The sequence below is a fragment of the Entelurus aequoreus genome, linkage group LG25 (genome assembly GCF_033978785.1).
Source record: "Entelurus aequoreus isolate RoL-2023_Sb linkage group LG25, RoL_Eaeq_v1.1, whole genome shotgun sequence".
NCBI lineage: Eukaryota > Metazoa > Chordata > Actinopteri > Syngnathiformes > Syngnathidae > Entelurus > Entelurus aequoreus.
Window position 1 is genome coordinate 31,960,618 of NC_084755.1, and position 25,694 is coordinate 31,986,311.

Here is a 25,694-nt window from a genome sequence, read left to right on the forward strand (position 1 = left end):
CAGACACAAGGTTCTTGTTCTGCAGTTCTGTGTGCTAATGTGCTTCGTACACCTGCAGGACCGCAAGCAAGGTCGCAGAGAAAATGTGGACTGGATTTTGAGTGATGTGGGCATTTTCTATATGAACAAGTGGAATAGGATAGGATACCGACGCACTAAAGGGGCTCTCTACCTTACACTATGAAGTGAGGGGAAACTGAGTGAATATTGACAGGTTATATGATTATTTATTTAAACTCATATTTGGGCCACTTTATAATGAATATGTCGGCATGTATTTGTAAAAAAAAAAAAAAAAAAAAGATTTTTTTTTTTTTTTTTTTTTTTTAACACCAAATTATTTAGGGGGGCTTAAGAACATTTTAGGGGGGCTTGAGCCCCCCTAAAATAGGCCTAACAACGCCAATGGGCTAGAGTATACAAATTAGTTTTAAGATGGGACTTAAATGCTTCTACTGAGGTAGCATCTCTAACTGATACCGGGAGGGCATTCCATAGTACTGGAGCCCGAATAGAAAACGCTCTGTAGCCCGCAGACTTTTTTTGGGCTCCGGGAATCACTAATAAGCCAGAGTTCTTTGAACGCAGATTTCTTGCCCGGACACATATGGTACAATACAATCGGCAAGATAGGCTGGAGCTAGACCGTGTAGTATTTTATACGTAAGTAGTAAAACCTTAAAGTCACATCTTAAGTGCACAGGAAGGCAGTGTGTGACAGGATGTAAATGTAGTTACTAGTAGAATACAGTGATTGTAAGTAGCAAAGTAAGCTCTTGAGTTGTATTACTATGTCATTTTATATTCGCAACTTAAAAATGTTTATTGTTAATGACAACAGTAAAGCACCGTTATTTGTATGATATGGAGCTAATGTTCAGCACGGTGGGACAGGGGTTAGTGCATGTGCCTCACAATACGAAGGTCCTGAGTAGTCCTGGGTTCAATCCCGGGCTCGGGATCTTTCTGTGTGGAGTTTGCATGTTCTCCCTGTGACTGCGTGGGTTCCCTCCGGGTACTCCGGCTTCTTCCCACCTCCAAAGACATGCACCTGGGGATTGATTGGCAACTCTAAATTAGCCCTAGTGTGTGAATGTTGTCTGTCTATCTGTGTTGGCCCTGCGATGAGGTGGCGACTTGTCCAGGGTGTACCCCACCTTCCGCCCGAATGCAGCTGAGATAGGCTCCAGCACCCCCCGCGACCCCAAAAGGGACAAGCGGTAGAAAATGGATGGATGGAGCTAATGTTATTGTAATGCCAGCATTAATAAGAGCCATTGTAGTACTGGACGGCTCCAGCAGGGGGCGCGTTGTGCTGGGAGCTATACTAGAGGACACCTGACTTCCTGCTTGCAGTCAATACAGACGTGAGCGGAGCGAAGTTGTGTCCTCGTATCTGTATACTCAAACATCTCCCTTCTCAGGTACAAGTGTCTTTATGTAAATAGTTTTACCCTCCAATGTATCTTTATAGTGTTTAAACATGTTTGAAAGAGTATATTTTTATGACATGTCTTTTCAGTCGACAAGGCTTTATACATGACCAAGCTAATGCTAAAGCTAATTGCACTGCCGATGACGAAGCGGATGCTAACTGCATCAACAGTGTTAAATATATAGAAAGGTACTGTGCGTAGTTAATTATTAATCTGTGTATATTGCTGATGAAATGTGTTTTTACTACAGTTTCTGGGACTAATTCAGTGTAGTTTGTTTAATATTAAGGAATGATAAGTGACTCAGAGCAATCGGATTTAACAAAACCTCATGGAGCTGAATGCAATCTTACTTGGAGGGGAGGGAACAGGTGGTAGAGGTGAACTGCACCATGCCCCCCCCCCCCCCCCCGCCCCTCTCAGTAAACTGTGGAGTCCCCCAAGGCAGTATATTGGGGCCTTTACTGTTCCTAATACATAAACGACTTGTCATCGGCATGCGACTGTGAATTGTTCTTGTTTGCGGACGACTCGGCCTTGCTGGTATCAGACAGGGACAAGTCACAGGTGGAGAAAATCCTCAGTGCTGAACTCTGTAGAATTTGCACCTGGCTCGCTGACAACAAGGTATCCATACACTTGGGTAAAACGGAATCCATCCTGTTTGGGTCCCACATCAACCTTAAGAAAGTCAATGACTTCACTATAAAAGTGGGTGACATTGTTATCACCAGGAAGGATGAGGTCACCTACCTAGGTTCCATTCTAGGGGCTAATCTTTCCTGTGATAAAATGGCAACCAAGGTAATCAAAAATGTCAACCAACGAACAAGATTTCTCTATAAAATCTCCTCTCTGGTCAACAAAAGCACCATGAGGATTCTGGCGGGAACTCTTGTTCAACCCTTTTTCGATTACGCATGCACCTCCTGGTACCCTAGCACCTCCAAAACCCTCAAATCTAAACTCCAAACATCCCAGAACAAGCTAGTCAGATTACTTCTAGACCTCCACCCCAGATCCCACCTCACTCCTACCCACTTCTCCAAAGTGGGCTGGCTCAGGGTGGAGGACAGAGTAAAACAACTTGCACTGAGCCTAGTCTATAAAATCCGCTACACCTCCCTGATACCGAAGTACATGTCAAACTACTTCCTTAAAGTAAATGACCGCCATAACCACAACACCAGGGGGAGCTCCACTAACTACGTTAAACCCAGATTCCGATCTAACAAAGGTCTTAACTCATTCTCTTTCTATGCCACATCAATGTGTGGAATGCGCTCCCAACAGGTATAAAAGAAAGGGCATCTCCATCCTTCAAAACCGCAATAAAAGTACACCTCCAGTCAACTACATCCCTAAACTAACACCCTCCCCGGATTGTTAATAATCAAATGTAAACAATCAAATGCAGATACTTTTTCTTATGCCTTCTGATCTCTCTCTCTCTCTCTCTCTCTCTCTCTCTCTCTCTCGCTCTCTGTCCACTACTTGCTGTACATATCCTACCAAGTCAGACCTACACTGTTCCAATATCCATTTCTCTGTTCTCAATTGTTGATGACTGACGATAATCAACCAAACCTAACCGCCCCCTCGATTGTAAATAATTCAATGTGATTATCTTGTGTGATGACTGTATTATGATGATAGTATATATCTGTATCATGAATCAATTTAAGTGGACCCCGACTTAAACAAGTTGAACAACTTATTCGGGTGTTACCATTTAGTGGTCAATTGTACGGAATATGTACTTCACTGTGCAACCTACTAATAAAAGAATCAATCCATCACTTGTTACTAAAACAATATAGGCTTACTGTAATTGGGTGAACCTTTGTATTTACTTGTTGAGACATCTTCAAATCCAGTTACACTAAGGTAAAGTATATTAGTGCAAAGAACAGGAAAACCTACTCGATTATTTGAATGTAAAATCCATATGATAATACTGGAGTGCATTTTATGTTTGTTGCAATACTGTGTACTTGTACATGTTTGGTGTTTGATTTGTGGCAGTCAATACAGACTGCTACTTTAACTTTAGACGTGAGCAGAACGAAGTTGTGTCCTCGTATCTGTATACTCAAACATCTCCCTTCTCAGGGCGATTACAAGTGCAGGTGAGCCAGTATAGGCGTAATAAGATCAAACTTTCTTGTTCTTGTCAAAAGTCTAGCAGCCGCATTTTGGACCAAATGTAATCTTTTAGACATAGGGAGACCCGAAAATAATACGTTACAGTAATCGAGACGAGACGTAACGAACGCATGAATAATGATCTCAGCGTCGCTAGTGGACAAAATGGAACGCATTTTAGCAATATTACGGAGATGAAAGAAGGCCGTTTTAGTAACACTCTTAATGTGTGACTCAAAAGAGAGAGTTGGGTCGAAAATAATACCCAGATTCTTTACCGAGTCGCCTTGTGTAATTGTTTGGTTGTCAAATGGTGGTATTATTAAATAGATGTCGGTGTCTAGCAGGACCGATAATCAGCATTTTTACCTTCTAAATGGGGGTGTCGAATGTGTTTTAATTGAGGGCCACATCGCAGTAATGGCCGCCTTCTTAGGGACGTTTTTTAAAAATGTATATAGTGATTAATCATGCTGAGTGGAAATTCAAGTGTGATACATCTGATTTGAAAAAAAAACATGTATAATTTGACAGCACTAATATAAATGTGGAAGTACCTCGGAATCTTGTTCACGAGTGAGGGAAGAGTGGATCGACAGGCGAATCGGTGCGGCGTCTTCAGTAATGCGGACGCTGTATCGATCCATTGTGGTGAAGAAAGCTCTCAATTTACCGGTCGATCTACGTTCCCATCCTCACCTATGGTCATGAGCTTTGGGTTATGACCGAAAGGACAAGATCACGGGTACAAGCGGCCGAAATGAGTTTCCACCGCCGGGTGGCGGGGCTCTCCCTTAGAGATGGGGTGAGAAGCTCTGTCATCCGGGAGGAGCTTAAAGTAAAGCCGCTGCTCCTCCACATCGAGAGGAGCCAGATGAGGTGGTTTGGGTATCTGGTCAGGATGCCACCCGAACGTCTCCCTAGGGAGGTGTTTAGGGCACGTCCGACCGGTAGGAGGCCACGGGGAAGACCCAGGACACGTTGGGAAGACTATGTCTCCCGGCTGGCCTGGGAACGCCTCGGGATCCCCCGGGAAGAGCTGGACGGAGTGGCTGGGGAGAGGGAAGTCTGGGCTTCCCTGCTTAGGCTGCTGCCCCCACGACCCGACCTCGGATAAGCGGAAGAAGATGTATGGATGGATAATATAAATGTATAGACACCTCATGATATTGCACAATTCCCTAAATGCATTTGATTAGATTTTTTCTTGTACAAATTTTTTTGTATGTTTATGTACAAATTGATCGATAACTTGCATTGAAATTATAAGTAAAGGTGACAAGCAGATATTTCGGAATGTATTTTTATCTTTACAAAAATATTTGATATACAATAATTTAATATTTGGCATGATCAGACAATGTTTAAAAGATGTGCAAAATTGTAATAACCATGTATTTAGTAAAAACTTTTTTTTTTTTAACTCAGGCTTTTTGCTGACCACATACGTTTATTAATTACAAATGTAATTAATAAACAAAGCAGTGCAACTGGCACAACAGCGCCCCCACCTGGCAAGTGAGACAACGCAAAACATCAGAAGTGCAGGTATCCTGTTTGTGTTTTCTTATAGTTAAAAAAAAAAAAAAAAAAGAGGGCATAGTACATTGTGATTTTTGAAATTATTGATTGTGCAAAGGGTGAAATGATCGCATAAATGCTATAATTATGGCAGTCACGTGACCGGGCATCGTCAAAATGGCTGCTGTTTGTCAGGTAAGCTAACTTAATAGCAAAGTCGTATATTTCGCTATTAAAACTCAATTTAAACCAATTTAACGATTCTAGTGCTTTAACAGGGTGCCAAGTATTACAATTGAACTATTCTTACTACATGTCTTGAATTAATACATACAAAATAAGTTGGGAACATGATGCTATCTCCATTAGCCATGCTATGTTAAGCACAAATTAGCAAACATGCTAGCAATAAACCACTTGAATCAATATACTCGATGATAAAAACATTAAGCCAAAAATACATTTGTGGTACTACTCCGTTTTGGTACCTCATAGGCTGACCATATTGTGAAATCCCCAAAAGAGGACACATATATGCGTGCCAAGTCGGGCAGCACGCCAAAGCCGGGACTAGGTGAAAATTTGCCAATGATACTTGAACTTGCTTTATAAATATTATATTTATTTAAATACAACATTTTTTCTCCTCTGTTGACAGCAGTGTTGGCGCTAGGAATTTTCAAAGTGGGGTCCCAGGTACCCCATCAAGTCATAAAAATGGGATCCCACAGTAAATTTACATTTATACTGTATATCTAAGGGCTGTCAAGTGATTAATTTGTTTTAATCAGATTAATCACACTCTAGATCTGTGATTAATACTGATTAATCACAGATAATTTTTTTACATAAAATTTTCATATTAAGGTGCGGACCGCCAAATAACGTTTTGCGGGCCGCGTGTCTGAGACCCCTGCTTTACGTAATTAAAAAATATATATATTTAAATTCATAGGCAAATTCATTAATTATTTACTGTGTGGCCCTCAATGAAAACAAGTTTGACACCCCTGGTCTAGTGGGACAGGCCAAAGTGAAGTCGGAGAAAATGCAGTCCTTTATAAATTATTTAATGTTTCTCTCCGGCCCGATAGCAAATGCTTCACGGACCGGTGGTTGGGGACCACTGCTCTAGCAAACCTCATCAAAAATCTGTTCTGTGTTCCATTTGGGGAGTGGTATATCCTCCGTAATGGGTCTGGGTTAATTCACTTTTTAATTATGAACCTGTATAGCAATTTGGTTATTTTTTTAATTGCTCCACAAATAAAGTTGGATTATTGTACATTATTCTTTTAAGAGCATGCATGTCATCCTAAAGGCTAGTACTGACTTCATCCTGAAGAGGGCGCCACTGGCCCACCTCTGTTCAGACCACTGTCGCAACAGAGTTCATCAACATAACATTGTGTTAATTTTATTTTTGTAAAGTTAGGTTAATAATATACTATTAGTCTAAGAAAATAATTAATATTGCCACTATATACTGGCGATTAGAATTGTGTGAATTATTGGATACTGCATGTTAATTAAGGGTGTGGCCAGCTGTGTATATTACAGTCGTGGTCAAAAGTTTATATACACTTGTAAAGAAAATAATGTCATGGTTGTCTTGAGTTTCCAATAATTTCTACAACTCTTATTTTTTTGTGATAGAGTGATTGGAGCGCATGCTTGTTGGTCACAAAAAACATTCATGAAGTTTGGTTCTTTTATGAATTTATTATGGGTCTACTGAAAATGTGAGCAAATCTGCTGGGTCAAAAGTATACATACAGCAATGTTAATATTTGGTTACATGTCCCTTGGCAAGTTTCACTGCAATAAGGCGCTTTTGCGCGGCCCTCAGTGGAAAAAAGTTTGGACACCCCTGCTATAAACGATACTGCACAATTTGGCTCTGAGGTGATACCAAGTAAATACAGGGGTACCTCAGTTTTTGCTAGTAACCCGCTGAAAAAGCCAAACGAGAACTGGATCGTCCAAAAACCAAAGGAGTCTATCCCATAAGAAATCAGCGAAAAAGCTATCTTTTGGATAAGAACTATTGTTTGAAAAACAAAACAATAGAATGTAGTACAAAACAACTAGAGTATAGTTTTCTAAAGTAATGTAATAATAATGTACATTTACCTTGGAGAGTGGACTTTTACTGCATCTTCTTCCAGCTGCTACTCCGTCAAACACACCATCAGCAGCTTCCCATATATTTCCATGGATAAATGTCCACCGTTTACGAATCATTTTAACATCCCCGGCTGTCGTAATGGACTCCACCTGCTTCAGTATGGTGCAGATGAGGTTTTTGATGATTTCTTTCTTTATTTCATTGAATATCATCTCAGCACTGTCCTTCATACTCACCTTCTTTGTTGAAAAACAGAAGGTATGTCAATCTCTTGCTATAAGCTAATGCTAGCGAGTAAGACTAGATGTTTTCGGTGGATCTCACGGGGTTCATTTTGGCAATTGTTATGCCAACTAACAAATGTTTTGCTTGCAACTTAAAGCATAACACTTAGCCCAGAGAAAACTCGTATCTCAAAATACTCTTAAGCTTGGCGCTCGTAATTCGTACAATAAATGACGACTAAAACTTTACAGAGTTGTAACGGCAAGCTCCATTCATAGACTAGTCTTATTATAATGTGGTCCATGTAAATGGTTAATGAAGACGTGGGCCACCACAAATAAATTAATGTATGGGAAACACTGCAGATATTTCTGAAATTGAAGAGAAAAATCCATCATGTCTCGTAGTGTCGTTCTGATACCGATCCTGTGGCCGACAGGAGCAAAAACGCAGCAAAGTCCAAACGCAAAAATGCCCAAAACGCACTAACTCCATAAACGGGAAAATGCTGCAATTTTAGAATGATGCAATCACATAAAAGCAAAAGAAAAATGCTGCGAGTGCCAAAATAACACACTCGCAAACCAAGAAAAACACATGCACGAGAGAAATGCTGCGACAAAACAGAAGTTAAAGTTAAAGTTGAAGTTAAAGCACCAATGATTGTCACACACACACTAGGTGTGGCGAAATTATTCTCTGCATTTGACCCATCACCCTTGATCACCCCCTGAGAGGTGAAGGGAGCAGTTAGCAGCAGCGGTGGCCGCTCCCGGGAATCATTTTTGGTGATTTAACCCCCAATTCCAACCCTTGATGCTGAAGCTAGGCTAGCCACACCTGTCCATGATTGGCAATCAGTACACACACTGTCTCTGGCAACCAATCAGAGGGTTGTTTAAGCCAGCCTTGTTCCTCTAGACCAGTGGTTCTCAACCTTTTTTCAGTGATGTACCCCCTGTGAACATTTTTTTAATTCAAGTACCCCCTAATCAGAGCTAAGCAATTTTGGTTGAAAAAAAGAGAAAAAGAAGTAAAATACAGCACTATGTCATCAGTTTCTGATTTATTAAATTGTATAACAGTGCAAAATGTTGCTCATTTGTAGTGGTCTTTCTTGAACTATTTGGAAAAAAAGATATAAAAATAACTAAAAACTTGTTGAAAAATAAACAAGTGATTCAATTATAAATAAAGATTTCTACACATAGAAGTAATCATCAACTTAAAGTGCCCTCTTTGGGGATTGTAATAGAGATCCATCTGGATTCATGAACTTAATTCTAAACATTTCTTCACAAAAAAAATAAATCTTTAACATCAATATTTATGGAACATGTCCAAAATAAATCTAGCTGTCAACATTGAATATTGCATTGTTGCATTTCTTTTCACAGTTCTCTTTGACAGACATTTTAGTGAGGGTCAAACCATCATGGCATGGGGGAAACTCTGGGTTTATGGTAATGAATGGAATAGCCTACTTGATTTGATGTTCAGTTTATGAACTTACATTCATATTTTGTAGAAGTATTATTCAATAAATATATTTATAAAGGATTTTTGAATTGTTGCTATTTTTAGAATATTTTTAAAAAATCTCTCGTACCCCTTGGCATACCTTCAAGTACCCCCAGGGGTACGCGTACCCCCATTTGAGAACCACTGCTCTAGACGGGACTGGACCGTCCATCCATTCTTCACCGTTTGTCCCTCTTGGGGTCGCGGGGGTGTGTGGAGTGGAGCCTATCCCAGCTGCATTTGGGTGGAAGGCGGGGTACACCCTGGACAAGTCGGGGACTGGACCATTTTTTCGGCAACTTCAGTTTGTGCTATGCTACTCCATGCATCTAGTGTAGGGTTTTGGTATCGGGAGCAGTACCAATATGTATTTTGATACTTTTTAAATTAAAGGGGACCCCCACAAATGTCATTATCGACTTTATTTTAACAGAACAGTTTATGATACATTAAACATACGTTTCTTATTGGACAATTCTAGAAGACTAAAATAGAAACTAAAAAGCATTAAACACATTGGGATTATTCTTATTAAGATTAAAGATTAAAGTACCAATGATTGTCACACACACACTTAGATGTGGTGAAATTTGTCCTCTGCATTTGTGCCATCCCCTTGGGGAGCAGTGGGGAGCAGTGGGCAGCAGCGGCGCCGCGCCCGGGAATCATTTTGGTGATTTAACCCCCAACTCCAACCCTTTGTTGCTGAGTGCCAAGCAGGGAGGTTATGGGTCCCATTTTTATAGTCTTTGGTATGACTCGGCTGGGATTTGAACTCCAACCTACCGATCTCAGGGCGGTTACACTCAAGGAACAATTTACAATTTGACATATTACTTATAGCCTACCATAATCTAGGATTAGGTTAGAATAGAATAGAAAGTTGTATTGACTTTGTTTTAAATGCTTTGTAGTTTATGGTCTAACCCCCGCCCAGAAAAATATATACATCAAACACCTTTTTTTTAATGATATCGATTACACGTCTATCACAATATATATTGATATTGCTTTATCGACTGCAATGTAGCATGCACGCAATGCCCTTTAAGTGAATCTGACTTTATATTGGTATTCCACTGATGTCACCAATGGCAAAAACCAATGGGCCGAATTCCAAACGGCTCGTTTCCGGAATGTATGAAGGAAGGCAAGATTGTTGATCTCCAAAATGCCTTCATGGTTTGATTTCAAGCTTTCGGGACTTATGCAGATCTCAAATACACAACAGCAGGTACCAATAGATCAGTGGTTCTTAACCTGGGTTCAATCGAACCCTAGGGGTTTGGTGAGTCGGGCTCAGGGGTTCGGCGGAGGTCAAAACACACCCGACTCATCGTGTAAATAAAAACTTCTCCCTATCGGCGTATTACGGATACGGCAACAGCAGAAGTCAGACTGATTTGCAGGTGTGTAATTTGTTGTGAGTTTATGCACTGTGTTGGTTTTGTTCTTTGAACAAGGTGATGTTCATGCACGGTTCATTTTGTGCACCAGTAAAAAAAACATGGTAACACTTTAGTATGGGGAACATATTCACCCTTAATTAGTTGCTTATTAACATGCAAATTAGTAACATATTGGCTCTTAACTAGTCATTTTTAAGTACTTATTAATGCCTTATTCGGCATGGCCTTATTATAACCCTAACCCTCTAACCCTGGCCCTAACCCTCTAACCTTAACCCTGACCAAATAACTCTAAATTAAGTCTTTGTTACTTAGAATATGTTCCCCTAGTGTCCAAAAAACTCTAAATTAAGTCTTTGTTACTTAGAATATGTTCCCCATACTAAAGTGTTACCAAAAACATAACTTTGTCTTGAATTTGAAAAAAAAAAAAAAAAAAAAAATTGCACTAAAGAAGGGTTCGGTGAATGCGCATATGAAACTGGTGGGGTTCGGTACCTCCAAGAAGGTTAAGAACCACTGCAATAGATAAAACACATTGTTTTTGCATATTAAGGACCCTTTAAAAATCATAGTTCATACATGTGAATAATGTTGATATCGATATCGGCCAATCTCACTCTTAGAGGATCGGTATCAGAATCAGCAACAAAAAACCCGATCAGATCACACCCTAATATTCGCGTTTATATGATAGCGACATTTTTCTTTCGTACCATGTTTTTATCATGTTTGTGTGTTTTTGGATCCTTAACCCAGCTGACACAAGACATTATAAACAACGTTGAGAACTTGTTGAATTAGGTCCTGGCATTGAGCAACTCAAACATAATGTTGGAACAACATGCTTTTTGACAACGTTTATTCAATGTCGGGTTGTGACGTTGATTTGACCATTGAAATTTTGTCATTTCCCAACCAGTATTCTACAACACAAATACAACGCTGAAACAGCGTTTATTCAATGTCAGGTTGTGACGTAGATTTGACCATTGAAACTTGGTCAATTCCCAGCCAACAACGTGGATCCAACGTTGGACAGCAACATTGTCTCAATTTACAAATACAACTATTTTGTCAGTTTTAGAAGACATGTATGTACAAACCCCGTTTCCATATGAGTTGGGAAATTGTGTTAGATGTAAATATAAACGGAATACAATGATTTGCAAATCATTTTCAACCCATATTCAATTGAATGCACTACAAAGACAACATATTTGATGTTCAAACTCATAAACTATATATATTTTTTGCAAATAATAATTAACTTAGAATTTCATGGCTGCAACACGTGCCAAAGTAGTTGGGAAAGGGCATGTTCACCACTGTGTTACATGGCCTTTCCTTTTAACAACACTCAGTAAACGTTTGGGAACTGAGGAGACACAGTTTTTAAGCTTCCCAGGTGGAATTCTTTCCCATTCTTGCTTGATGTACAGCTTAAAACAGTCCGGGGGTCTCCGTTGTGGTATTTTAGGCTTCATAATGCGCCACACATTTTCAATGGGAGAAAGGTCTGGACTACAGGCAGGCCAGGAACACTTCAGAAACCCACTGTCAGTAACTACAGTTGGTCTCTACATCTGTAAGTGCAAGTTAAAACTCTCCTATGCAAGGCGAAAACCGTTTATCAACAACACCCAGAAACGCTGTCGGCTTCGCTGGGCCTGAGCTCATCTAAGATGGACTGATACAAAGTGGAAAAGTGTTCTGTGGTCTGACGAGTCCACATGTGCCTGCTGGGTTCTGTGATTGGCGCATTTGAACGTTGCGGTGTATTTGCCCGTTGACCACTGTAGATACCGCCCTTGGTATCGATACTATTGAGATCTGAGTGGCTCTGCACACCACTACTTTTAAGGTTACATCCGGGTAGGCAAGTTGCACAACTTGGATGTGGATATACTCATAAGTCTTCAGGAAATTAATGTTAGTCCCTGCAGGGATTGCGTGTGCGTGCATGAATATGTGTGTGTGTGCGTGCGTGCGTGTGAGCATTCCACAGTGTTTAGATCTCAAGCGCTGTTTTCCATATTCTCTTCCTTCCCTTGTCTTCTTTCTACGTTGTGTTTTCTGTGTCCATCTTTTGTTTTCTCATTTCATGCAGTGGGTCCTCTAATTTGTATGCCGCTGTGACGCATGGAGTTGACACAAGGACACGTCTGTGAGGAGAGCGGGCGAGCGGTTCTTACGTAACGCCAGTCTGCATGAATCGACGCGAGGGGGATGGGTCCTCATGTGTTCCTGTGGCTGTGCCTATCTGGCTGAGTCAGGTGAAGGTGGGGGCAGTGAGAGTTGAACCCATCATCACACAATATTTCAAAGATGAATCCAATGTATTTACTGTAACTCTTCTGGCATTCCATCAGGGACACAACACCCCTTGGTGGAACACGGTTACATGCATGTTAAAATGTGTTTTATTTACCAATATTTGTTTGTTATTTTTGTTGCAGTCGTGGTCAAAGGTTTACATACACTTGTAAAGAACATAACGTCATGGCTGTCTTGAGTTTCCAATCAATTCCAGTGTTTCCCATAAACTGCCAAGATACCTGTGGCAGTGGGGGCGTGGCTATGGGCGTGGTCACCATGACATCATCGAGTAATTTGCATAATATACTACAATGATATGATTTTCTCTAAAAAGGCTCAAAAAATGTATACTTACTAATTAATAATAACAGTTTGGTTTTAAACGTCCATCCATCCATCCATTTTACAATATAATTACAACACTTTATGTACATATTTATATACAGATTTGAACAATAAGTTATTCACTGAAATATATTTATTAATTGTGGTTCTTACAAAAAATATATCTTATAAAATATAAAAGCTAAAATGTTTCTTAAAGCTCTGCCCCTTTAATTAGTGCATACTAAATAATTTAACTTTAGCCTACTACTACAACCATATTATTTACCAGCAACATAAAGTGAAACAGAGGCAGAAGTGTCCTGCCACAGTCAGTAACAAATAAACAGGAAACAGTAGTGGTCAAATACAAATAAGGCAACAAGAGAAGTATCCTACACTTCTCTTTTGTAAAGTAAATCTGAACAGCCTATATGGGCATCTACATCAACTATATGATTTGCCTGAGAAGCTGCACAGGACCAAAAAATATTTAAAAAAAAAATTAAAACATTTTAAAAAATGTTTTATTTGTGGCGGACGTAATTCTTTCGTGGCGGGCCGCCACAAATAAATGAATGTGTGGGAAACACTGAATTCTACAACTCTTATTTTTTTGTGATAGAGTGATTGGAGCACATACTTGTTGGTCACAAAAAGATTCATGAAGTTTGGTTCTTTTATGAATTTATTATGGGTCTACTGAAAATGTGAGCAAATCTGCTGGGTCATAAGTATACATACAGCAATGTTAATATTTGCTTACATGTCCCTTGGCATTTTGGTAGCCATCCACAAGCTTCTGGCAAGCTTCTGGTTGAATTTTTCGACCACTCCTCTTGAAAAAATTGGTGCAGTTCAGCTAAATTAGTTGGTTTTCTGACATGGACTTATTTCTTCAGCATTGTCCACACGTTTAAGTCAGGACTCTGGGAAGGCCATTCTAAAACCTTCATTCTAGCCTGATTTAGCCATTCCTTTACCCCTTTTGACGTGTGTTTGGGGTCATTGTCCTGTTGGAACACCCAACTGCGCCCAAGACCCAACCTCCGGGCTGATGATTTTAGGTTGTCCTGAAGAATTTAGAGGTAATCCTCCTTTGTCATTGTCCCATTTAAAGCACCAGTTCCATTGGCAGCAAAACAGGCCCAGAGCATAATACTACCACCACCATGCTTGACGGTAGTAATGGTGTTCCTGGGATTAAAGGCCTCACCTTTTCTCCTCCAAACATATTGCTGGGTATTGTGGCCAAACAGCTCAATTTTTGTTTCATCTGACCACAGAACTTTCCTCCAGAAGGTCTTATCTTTGTCCATGTGATGTAACAGTAAGCCATGTGTCAAAGATAGACATTTTTCTTCATTACCGTATTTTTCGGACTATAAATCGCTCCGGAGTATAAGTCGCACCGGCCGAAAATGCATAATAAAGAAGGAAAAAAACATATATAAGTCGCATTTTTTGGGGAAATGTATTTGATAAAACCCAAGAATAGACATTTGAAAGGCAATTTAAAATAAATAAAGAATAGTGAACAACAGGCTGAATAAGTGTACGTTATATGAGGCATAAATAACCAACTGAGAACGTGCCTGGTATGTTAACGTAACATATTATGGTAAGAGTCATTCAAATAACTATAACATATAGAACATGCTATACGTTTACCAAACAATCTGTCACTCCTAATCGCTAAATCCCATGAAATCTTATACGTCTAGTCTCTTACGTGAATGAGCTAAATGATATTATTTGATATTTTACGGTAATGTGTTAATAATTTCACACATAAGTCGCTCCTGAGTATAAGTCGCACCCCCGGCCAAACTATGAAAAAAACTGCGACTTGTAGTCTGAAAAATATGGTAGTCTCAATCAATCAGTCACATTTTTGCCATTACCATTAGACAGTAATACATCAGACAGTGATGCAACAGAAAAGGGCTTCATGTATTTTTTCAATACTTTTGTTTATGGGTTACGCGGCTGCAAAAAGGAACAAAAATAGCTCCCATCACACTTAAAAAATAGGACCTTTTTTTTACCCCAGTGAAAAATAATGGGAATAGAGTAGACACAAAACCCATCAAATACTTGAATAAGGAATAAGCAGAGAGTAATGATAAAGGTATCAAAGATAGATCTCATCTCCTTGTTCCTTACTGATCCCACTCTTATTGGCGGGTGCCTTGAAGTTGAACAAGGCTATAAAAATAGCAGCACAAAGTCGCACATGCACAAACACACACATCATCCGTGGCAATCTGCAGTAAGTCAGCAGCTGTGCCCCTGAGTGGTTTTTGGAGAGTTTCTGTGGGAGGCGGGTAGGTGGGTGTGTGTGCTGGTGAAAGACGCTGTATTGGTGGAGACTAAAAACTGCCTCCTGTTACATCATCGCCCCTACAACAAACCACACACCAGCAGCATGAGCTTCGCTTCTTCCAATCCTTTCGTAGCTTTTTTCCAAATGTTGCAAAATATGTCCGTTGAAATCCAACGCCGTTTAGAGTGTATTGAAACCTAACTGCCTTGGCCGCCCATCTTTTTCTAGCAAGTCTGGCATTGCCATGGCAACACCTCATCACCGACTTCAGCAATCTATAAAATGATATTAAATACAGTGAACAATTAAATATCTTGTTTCACCTATTTATTGGTCTGGATATCTTGTTGGACAATTTCAAAATGTAACAGCCAGTTGAGGAACAAATCATACGGATATACAATATAAAATAAATAATTATTTTAAACATATTTAAAATATTCTAAAAAAAATAACATCAATACAAGTGTATTACATTTAATATATTATCCTAAAAAAGAACATTTTCAAATGTTACTATATATATAAAAAAAAAAAAAAGAGATTTAAAAAATCTCTGCATTCTGGATCCATCCATAATATAATATTATATACACACATAATACAAACAGTCACATTTTACATTAATACATTGTTATTAAATGATGCAATAAATAATTGATTATCAAAAATAATTCAAATGAAATATTTCTAAAGAAAATAACATTCAAATGAATACATTAAACTAAAATGTGTGTAATATTTAAAGGAAACCATTTTACAGCGTGTCCCTAAATTCATGACCCATAACTTAGACCAGGGGTCACCAACGCGGTGCCGCAGGCACCAGGTAGCCCGTAAGGACCAGATGAGTAGCCCGCTGTCCTGTTCTAAAAATAGCTCAAATAGCAGCACTTACCAGTGAGCTGCCTCTATTTTTTAAATTTTATTTATTTACTAGCAAGCTGGTCTAGCTTTGCCCGACAGTTTTAATTCTAAGAGAGACAAAACTCAAATAGAATTTGGAAATCCAAGAAAATATTTTAAAGACTTGGTCTTCACTTGTTTAAATAAATTCATTTATTTTTTTACTTTGCTTCTTATAACTTTCAGAAAGACAATTTTAGAGAAAAAATACAACTTAAAATGATTTTAGGATTTTTAAACACATATACCTTTTTACCTTTTAAATTCCTTCCTCTTCTTTCCTGACAATTTAAATCAATGTTCAAGTAAAATTTTTTTTTTTATTGTAAAGAATAATAAATACATTTTAATTTAATTCTTCATTTTAGCTTCTGTTTTTTCGACGAAGAATATTTGTGAAATATTTCTTCAAACTTATTATGATTAAAATTCAAAAAAAATATTCTGGCAAATCTAGAAAATCTGTAGAATCAAATTTAAATCTTATTTCAAAGTCTTTTGAATTTCTTTTAAAATTTTTGTTCTGGAAAATCTAGAAGAAATAATGATTTGTCTTTGTTAGAAATATAGCTTGGTCCAATTTGTTATATATTCTAACAAAGTGCAGATTGGATTTTAACCTATTTAAAACATGTCATCAAAATTCTAAAATTAATCTTAATCAGGAAAAATTACTAATGATGTTCCATAAATTATTTTTTTAATTTTTTCAAAAAGATTCAAATTAGCTAGTTTTTCTCTTCTTTTTTTCGGTTGAATTTTGAATTTTAAAGAGTCGAAATTGAAGATAAACTATGTTTCAAAATTTTATCGTAATTTTTTTCGTGTTTTCTCCTCTTTTAAACCGTTCAATTAAGTGTAAATATCATTCATTATTAATAATAACATAGAGTTAAAGGTAAATTGAGCAAATTGGCTATTTCTGGCAATTTATTTAAGTGTTTTTAAACTGGTAGCCTTTCGCATTAATCAGTACCCAAGAAGTAGCTCTTGGTTTCAAAAAGGTTGGTGACCCCTAACTTAGACATTGAATGTGGTGTACAAACATGTTTATTTTTTTATTTAATAAATACATTAATGATAAATAATACCTTACATTTTGTGCTGTACGTCATTTAAATTGAATATAAATGTTTAAAAAATAAACAAAAATGCTATATTATAAATGAAATATATGTAAAATAATACAATGGATGAAAAGGAAGAAAATATTTATTCATATAATATTGTTTATTTATATTGTTCAGTTATATGCATTTATGTATATTTTCAATATTTGTACAATTTTACCTTAAAGTCTGGAAATGCAACGTAATAGACACATATGTAATAATGTAAACACACATTATACGAACAACTTAAAGTTAATCATTGTTTAGTAATTCATAACAAATTACATTTTAAAATGGAACATATGAATTTACGTGGGTTTACCTTTATGGTGATGATGTAGATTTAGATTTCTTGTAAACTTGTGCGCAACACTTCTAATCCATGTGATGCAGAAGACAAAAACTCGGAACGCAAGCTGATATCAAATGGTTTTTATAATGCTGAAAATAGATATCACAGAGCCACAAACACAAGCCATTCTTTGATTGTGCCACACTGATTTGTCACTGGAAAACAAAGCAGACAGAAACAACTGTGCCCATGATCAACCCCCAAGCAGCACCACCGTATCAAACACATCGTCAAACACTCACCAGAGGGTATCTAAGACCCTCATCTCTTTCAGCTTTTACATTCAACTTCGCGCTGTGCCAAAAAGTTCTAAGTGCTTCGCCAACAGGAAAACCGCCTTCTGCATGCACAGAGCCTTACGCGATGATTTACAAAACCAGGGCTGCATACAGTCACAGTGTAAAGGACAAAAAAGAAACAAGAGAGGACATTTTCATCATGGCAGTCTGGGACGCGGCGTCCTAAGTCTCTCATTCAAGGCACAATTTATTGGCCTGGGTTTTGGAATTATTATAAAGACGGTCATATTTCTGACCTTAGAGAGGCGTGTTGCCAAAGTTCTGTTTGGACAAGATCTTGTAATTTGCACTGCTGCTCTTGTGATGGTGCGGTCCTCTCTTGGTCGGGAAAACATGTCTGCCGTCTGATGTAGTCAAAGAATGGCTTCATACCGTATATGTCATGCTTATGCTGATAGACATAACAGGAAGTGCAGTAAGTGTTAGGAGCCACAACTTCGTCACAATGCTAGTTTACAATCGTGAACAGATGCTACGTGATTCACAGCCAATTTAATGTTCTTTTTCTCTTAAGTTACATTTATGGACGTTTCTGGAACAGGCACTAAACAGTCTTGTCATAAAACCACAATCAACTTTGCACGCACGCAAAGCAGTGTGGTGTTTTATGAGAAGTTGATAATGCGTACGGTAAATTTCACTTTTTTTTTTAATCCACAAACAGCAATATTCTTATCACAACATTAAGATATATCTTTGTACATTAGTGGATGGATCCTGGTTGATGAATGTCAAACAATCTAAAGCCTCAAAGCATTTATATTCACTTTATTTTTTTTTTAAAGAGCAAAGTCTCAAGTAAGCCATCACGTTCTGTTTGACTGAAACAGAAACTGTATCGGAAATTGATAAAAGCACTGATAAATGCAATATAAAGGTGTCGTAGTACTCGCTTAGTAGTGCTTTCCATAGCAATAAACGGGACATTGATGGTCAGTTTATAATCAAATTGGGTTTTTTTTGTATATATATATATATATATATGTATAATGTTGCAATGGGTTGCAACATTCTGTGAATTTTTAAAGTAATAAAATAAGAGGACCTAAACCTCGTGTGGGATTAAAATTTTAGGGAAGTTGGACACTTTCATGGGTCATCATGAGAATTTGTGGTAGTTTACAGCAATAAAACCGGCAATGCAGGTTAGTTTATGACCGTAAATTGATTAAAGCCTTAAAAAAAAAAAAAATCTAGTTTTTTACAACAAGATTGTACGATGTGTTTTTGAGCTAATTAGGATACACACCCTGAAATGCACTCTACATTCCTCCGTTGCATGCACTGATCCGTTCGAGAAACTTGCAGGCTACAACAGGAGTAGTGAGGCCACAATGTATTGGAACCCACATAATGATACAGTTTTTTCTCCCTGATAAAGGCTTTTAAGGAAGCAGATACGACAGCTGCTGATGACGTCCAATAGTTATCCACTGAGACCTACTGTAAGGGTGTGTTTTCATTTTTGGCAAGGGAGAATTGTATTATATATATATATATATATATATATATATATATATATATATATATATATATATATATATATATATATATATATATATATATATATATATTTTTTTTTTTTATTTTTTTTTAAATTTATTTATTTATTTATTTATTTAAACACTTTTTTTAATCTGTTGAAAAACATTGAATCATTTAGATAGAAAGTGTCCAACTCTAAAATTCTCCATTGAAACTTCCAACGGCAAATGTCCTTTTGCAACACTTTGTGTATACAGGAGGTCCTCGGGATACATACGAGTTTTGTTGCTATGACAGCGCTGTAACGTAACGCAAAATGTCAACGCGAAATGCCGTCACGTGAATCGCCGTAACACGGGAGGTCATTATGCGAAATGGCGTAATGGCGTAACTTGAAACAGCTTAGCCCGAAACGCCATAATGCAGATCGTCTTAACGCGAAATGCCGTAATCGGAATTGCTGTAACTTGAATCGCCGTTATTCGAGGTCGTAATGCGAAACGTTGTATTGTGAAACTGTGTAACCTGAAACGGCATAAACCAAAACAGCATAACACGAAAAGTCGTAACGCCAAACGCCTTAATGCAAATCGTCATAACGCAAACCATTGTAATGCGTAACGCGAAATGCCGTAAAGTGAATTGCTGTAACTTGAATCGTCGTTATTGGAGGTCGTAATGCGAAACGTTGTATTGTGAAACTGTGTAACCTGAAACGGCATTAACCAAAACAGCATAACACGAAAAGTCGTAACGCCAAACGCCTTAACGCAAATCGTCATAACGCAAACCATTGTAATGCGAAATGCCGTAAAGTGAATTGCTGTAACTTGAATCGCCAGTATTGGAGGTCGTAATGCGAAACGTTGTATTGTGAAACTGTGTAACCTGAAACAGCATTAACCAAAACAGCATAACATGAAAAGTCGTAACGCCAAACGCCTTAACGCAAATCGTCATAACGCAAACCATTGTAATGCGTAACGCAAAATGCCGTAAAGTGAATATCTGTAACTTGAATCGCCGTTATTCGAGGTTGTAATGCGAAACGTTGTATTGTGCAACTGTGTAACCTGAAAAAGCATTAACCAAAACAGCATAACACGAAAAGTCGTAAGGCCAAACGCCTTAACGCAAATCGTCATACCGTAAACCATTGTAATGCGTAACGCGAAATACCATAACATGAAACGCTGTAATACAAAATGGCTTGACACAAAACTGTGTTAAATGAAATGGCGTACCACAAAACGGCGTACTACGAAACGCAGTACCACAAAACGACTTAGCGCGAAACGCCGTAGCATGAAACGGTGCAACACGAGGACCGCCTGTATATTCAACCTGAAAATCGGATTTCAGCAGAACCTGAATAGTTTAAAAAATAACATTTTAAAAAATATTCAAGAAAAGGTTTGTAGTTTTTGGAACGCTAATAGACTGAAGTTGTTATCCATCCAATGCTAAGTTACACCTGGTTATTTACTAAGTTTCCTGTCAAGTACGGGCCCTCCAACACTCTTTTAATAAAAGGGCAACTGGAAGCTGAAGTCGATGATTGACCAATTCTATTAAAGCATAAACACAAACAGACCCAGCATTTCTTCCAAGAAAATCAGCACATTGAAGAAGACAAAGGAGAATAAAGAAAAACATATTTTACAACACATTTCTTAGGGTTTTGTCCCCCCCCACAAGTCTTTACTGCGCACAATAATGTCAAAAAAAAATCTCAGTGGCATCGTGCCACTCAATCTTGGCTTTGTCTTACTTTTGCACACTTCCCCAACCAAGCACATCTGAATCACAACATAAATGTGGTACAATGTCAATTATTTTACATTCCACATGTGGACATACTCCTGGTGAAAAAATGTCTCCTTTCTCCACCAAATAGTGCTTGCACGAGTTGGGGCAGTTGTCTTTGAAGATGACACAAACAGGGAAGAGGGTCCACACTGCGAGAGATCGGGACAGATGTGGAAAGGACAGAGGACAGAGACTGACAGATGTTTTCCCTGGGTAAGTATCATTTGTTTTTAGGCAGACGCATGAATGTTAAAAGTGTTCCTTTTCTAGCCTGGCAACAACACGTTCACAGTTAAATTTATTGTAAACATGAAATGTAAATAGTATTTTAAAGTCGGAGACAAACAGACAGGAGGTTTCGTTAGTCGGGGCGGAAAAATAGGAACTGAATTTGCATCTTCTTTAAGAAGTAAAGAAAGTTGATGCAGAGGTTTGAATTGTTTTTAAGAGCAGACTCAATGATCTCGTTACCACTCTGCAACTTAGGCCATGCTCAAACACAGGAGGACCGTGTCCAAATAGCACATTCCTGAAATGTTCACTCTGTAGTCCATGTGATGGATTTTACAGCTTTTCTTTTGTCAGGAGACTATTGTCACATATGTCTCAAACCTTCTCGCAGACTAATGCTGCACACCAGGAACCCGACTTAAACAAGTTGAAAAACTTATTCGGGTGTTACCATTTAGTGGTCAATTGTACGGAATATATACTGTACTGTGCAATCTACTAATAAAAGTTTCAATCAATCAATCAAAGGAAACTGGGAAGTCAGAAATCCCTTGCACTAATAAACCTTATCAAGTTTTTTTATTCATACTTTTTGCCTCTGTGGGTTTTCACCATTTAAAACACAGGTGTCAAAACTAGGGATGTCCAATAATGGCTTTTTGCCGATATCCGATATTCCGATATTGTCCAACGCTTAATTACCGATATCAACTGATACCGATATCAACCGATACTGATATATACAGTCGTGGAATTAACACATTATTATGCCTAATTTGGACAACCAGGTATGGTGAAGATAAGGTCCTTTTTAAAAAAATTAATGACATAAAATAAGATAAATAAATTTAAAACATTTTCTTGAATAAAAAAGAAAGTAAAACAATATAAAAACAGTTACATAGAAACTAGTAATTAATGAAAATGAGTCAAATTAACTGTTAAAGGTTAGTACTATTAGTGGACCAGCAGCACGCACAATCATGTGTGCTTACGGACTGTATCCCTTGCAGACTGTATTGATATATATTGATATATAATGTAGGAACCAGAATATTAATAACAGAAAGAAACAACTCTTTAGTGTGAATGGGGAAGGAAGGTTTTTTGGGTTGGTGCACTAATTGTAAGTGTATCTTGTGTTTTTTATGTTGATTTAATAAATTAAAAAATATATATAAATAAATAAAAACCGATACCGATAATAAAAAAAACGATACCGATACTTTGCAATATTACATTATAAAGCATTTATCGGCCGATATTATCGGACATCTCTAGTCAAAACTCATTTTTTATGGCCCGCAAACACCGGGAAATTATGTGTGTCACTAAAGTACTTAATTTTTTTTCTCACTAAATGTAATAGATTTTTTTCATTTTGACAGAAAAATATATGTACTGCTTAAAATTGCATACCTTTTCAACTTTAATAGTATCCAATATTGCATCAAATATTACAGTATATTATCATACACTGCAAAAAGTCAATGTTCTAAAACAACAACAAAAAATACAAAAATTAGGGATATTTTATTTGAACTAAGCAAAATCATCTGCCAATAGAACAGGAACATTTGGATTGTCAAAACTTTCCAAAACAAGTAAAATTAGCTAACCTCAATGAACCCACAAATACCTTAAAATAAGTATATTCTCACTAATAACAAGTGCACTTTTCTTGGTAGAAAAAAAAAGAGACCTTTTTGCTCAATATGTTGAAAAATATTCTTAAATTAAGTAAATGCTAGTGCCATTATCTTGACATAATAATATGCGCTCGGCATTACATTTCTTGAAACCAGCAAACTTATACTAAAAACTAATTTATTGTTCTTAATGGAAAGGCAACAAGGCAACCGCTTGTTACTCTCGGGGTCTCTTAGCCGTACAGGCAAATCATATGGTCTAAAAATGCATTTTCCCTTTGACAACATGACATCATCGCGCCAAGTGCGTGCTCTTCCAGTCAATTAGTGCGCATATATACAGCCCGACCCCTGGCCAAAGATGTTTTAATTGTAATTTTGAAGAATTCATCTGAATGTGCATGTTCAAAATTGTTAGAAATGTCACATGTAAAATGTTTAAATATTAACTGTCAGTTTATTGTACTGTGCCAACTGCGCTACTTTATGAGTACGTATTTTCTATTGTTTCATTGAAAATAAAACAGCAAAGTCCATTTGGCTGTCATCCCTTTTAATTATGAGACACAATTGTGTCAAAGTCATGATTTTTTGTTTCATGCTTGAAATAAGAAATTATTACTTTAAAAAAAGTAGTTTTATACTTGAGTGTTGATGACACAGCTTTGCAACAGTTGATATTCTAGTTTCAAGCATGTTTTACTCAATATAGGTCATAACATCTCAGCTACAAGCTGTAATATCTTACTGAGATCATTTAGGACCATAACCCTTAAAACAAGTAAAACACTCTAACATAAAATCTGCTTAGTGAGAAGAATTATCTTATCAGACAGAAAATAAGCAAATATCACCCTTATTTGAGATATTTAATCTTACTTAGATTTCAGTTTTTGCAGTGTGATGAATGGTAAACACTGCACGTAGACCTTGTCGGTGCTGAGAAAATATTTATTGTGGATTTGTCTCACAAAAGGTTTTAAGAGTTTAAGGGGTTTATTTCCAACTTCCCAGTAGTGTTGATTGAGGCATAATCCCGCCCCCAACATGTTTTAACCAGGTGTTTGAACATGGCGTTGCAGTTGCTGGCGCGGTTAACGGGGCTGTTAGTCTGACTCTCTGCTATGCTGGTGCACGTGATCATGGTGAAGGCAGTGCGTTCTTTTCTGGTGCTGGTGATCGTTTTTTTTTTTGTCTTTTGCAGAGGGTTAGTTTGAGCGAGAAAGATAACCACGGGGAATGGCCGCCAGCTCAAATCGTGATGCCGAACTTCAGTCCTGAACCCTGGAACACAATATGTGCTCTCTGTGCCCAGGGACGTGATCCTGAGTTTAAAAAACGGGGGACGATACAATACAAAGGTCCTTTTGGTGTTGACTATCAACACGAGTAGAAGCTCGCTAATATGATGAAGGGTGTGCTACATGAGCGCTTGGACAGGTTGACGATGGGATTTGGGTTGGTCAAATAAGGTGGATAGTGTGTGTGTGTTTGCTGGATACATGAACATATCAGAACCATGGGCACCACTTGGCAGATTTCTTTGAGAGTGAAGGTGATATCACAGCAGGCTCGGTGAAGCCAACTGTGAAACTGCACCGCTTGATCATCCTATTGCTTTGTGTGTTTAATCAGTACTTACAGTTCTATTTAAATACCCTGCAATTTAGTTGAGAAAAAAAAAGAGCAGTGGCACCTGAATACGGTATCGCTGTCAGCGGGCTGCTTTTACAAAGATCATCTCTGATTGGCTTTGATTTTATGTTTGTTCTCGCCATGAAAAACAAGCGGAAGAAGTTTTGTCTGCCATGCATTTTCTTTTGTCAATGCCACAAATTTGCATTAATCGTTACCATGGAAACACAGCTCTCCCATCATCATCAAACAGAAATCATATTTGTGAAACCAGCCCCAATGTGTGTGTGTGTGCTGTAACAATGAAGATTATTTTTTACAATATGGTCATGATTAGGGTTGCAAAGAGGGGGAAACATCCGGCAAGATAAAGATATTTTGGAAATATTCAGATTTAATGACAATTAATGGGAATTATGTACAAATGTCATAAAAGCCTGTGTGCAAATTAGTATTACCATAATACAAGTGCATCTCAATGCATGAGAATGTGGTGCAAACGTTTTTTATGATTTTTCTTTAATGAGATACTCAATTTGGGTTTTTCATAGTGCTGTCAAACAATAAACATGTTCATGTGATTAATTAAAATTTTGAATTTTGATTACTGTATTTTTGGGACTATAAGTCGCAGTTTTTTTCATAGTTTGGCCGGGGGTGCGACTTATACTCAGGAGCGACTTATGTGTGCAATTACCGTAAAATATCAAATATTATTTAGCTCATTCACGTAAGAGACTAGACGTATAAGATTTCATGGGATTTAGCGATTAGGAGTGACAGATTGTTTGGTAAACGTATAGCATGTTCTATATGTTATAGTTATTTGAATGACTCTTACCATAATATGTTACGTTAACAT

General features: G+C 37.7%; 1 long non-coding RNA gene across 2 annotated transcripts; it reads left to right on the plus strand.

Moving 5' to 3' along the window:
* The first annotated feature begins 1,232 nt into the window (after window positions 1–1,232).
* LOC133642704 (uncharacterized) lies at window positions 1,233–25,448 on the plus strand. Of its 2 annotated transcripts, none has more exons than XR_009824585.1 (5): window positions 1,233–1,424; window positions 5,010–5,129; window positions 12,496–12,661; window positions 21,406–21,530; window positions 24,402–25,448. It is a non-coding gene; the product is annotated as an uncharacterized LOC133642704 (long non-coding RNA). The 2 variants fall into 2 exon arrangements; XR_009824584.1 differs by having other exon boundaries at window positions 1,291–1,424; window positions 12,496–12,667.
* The last annotated feature ends 246 nt before the right edge of the window (window positions 25,449–25,694 follow it).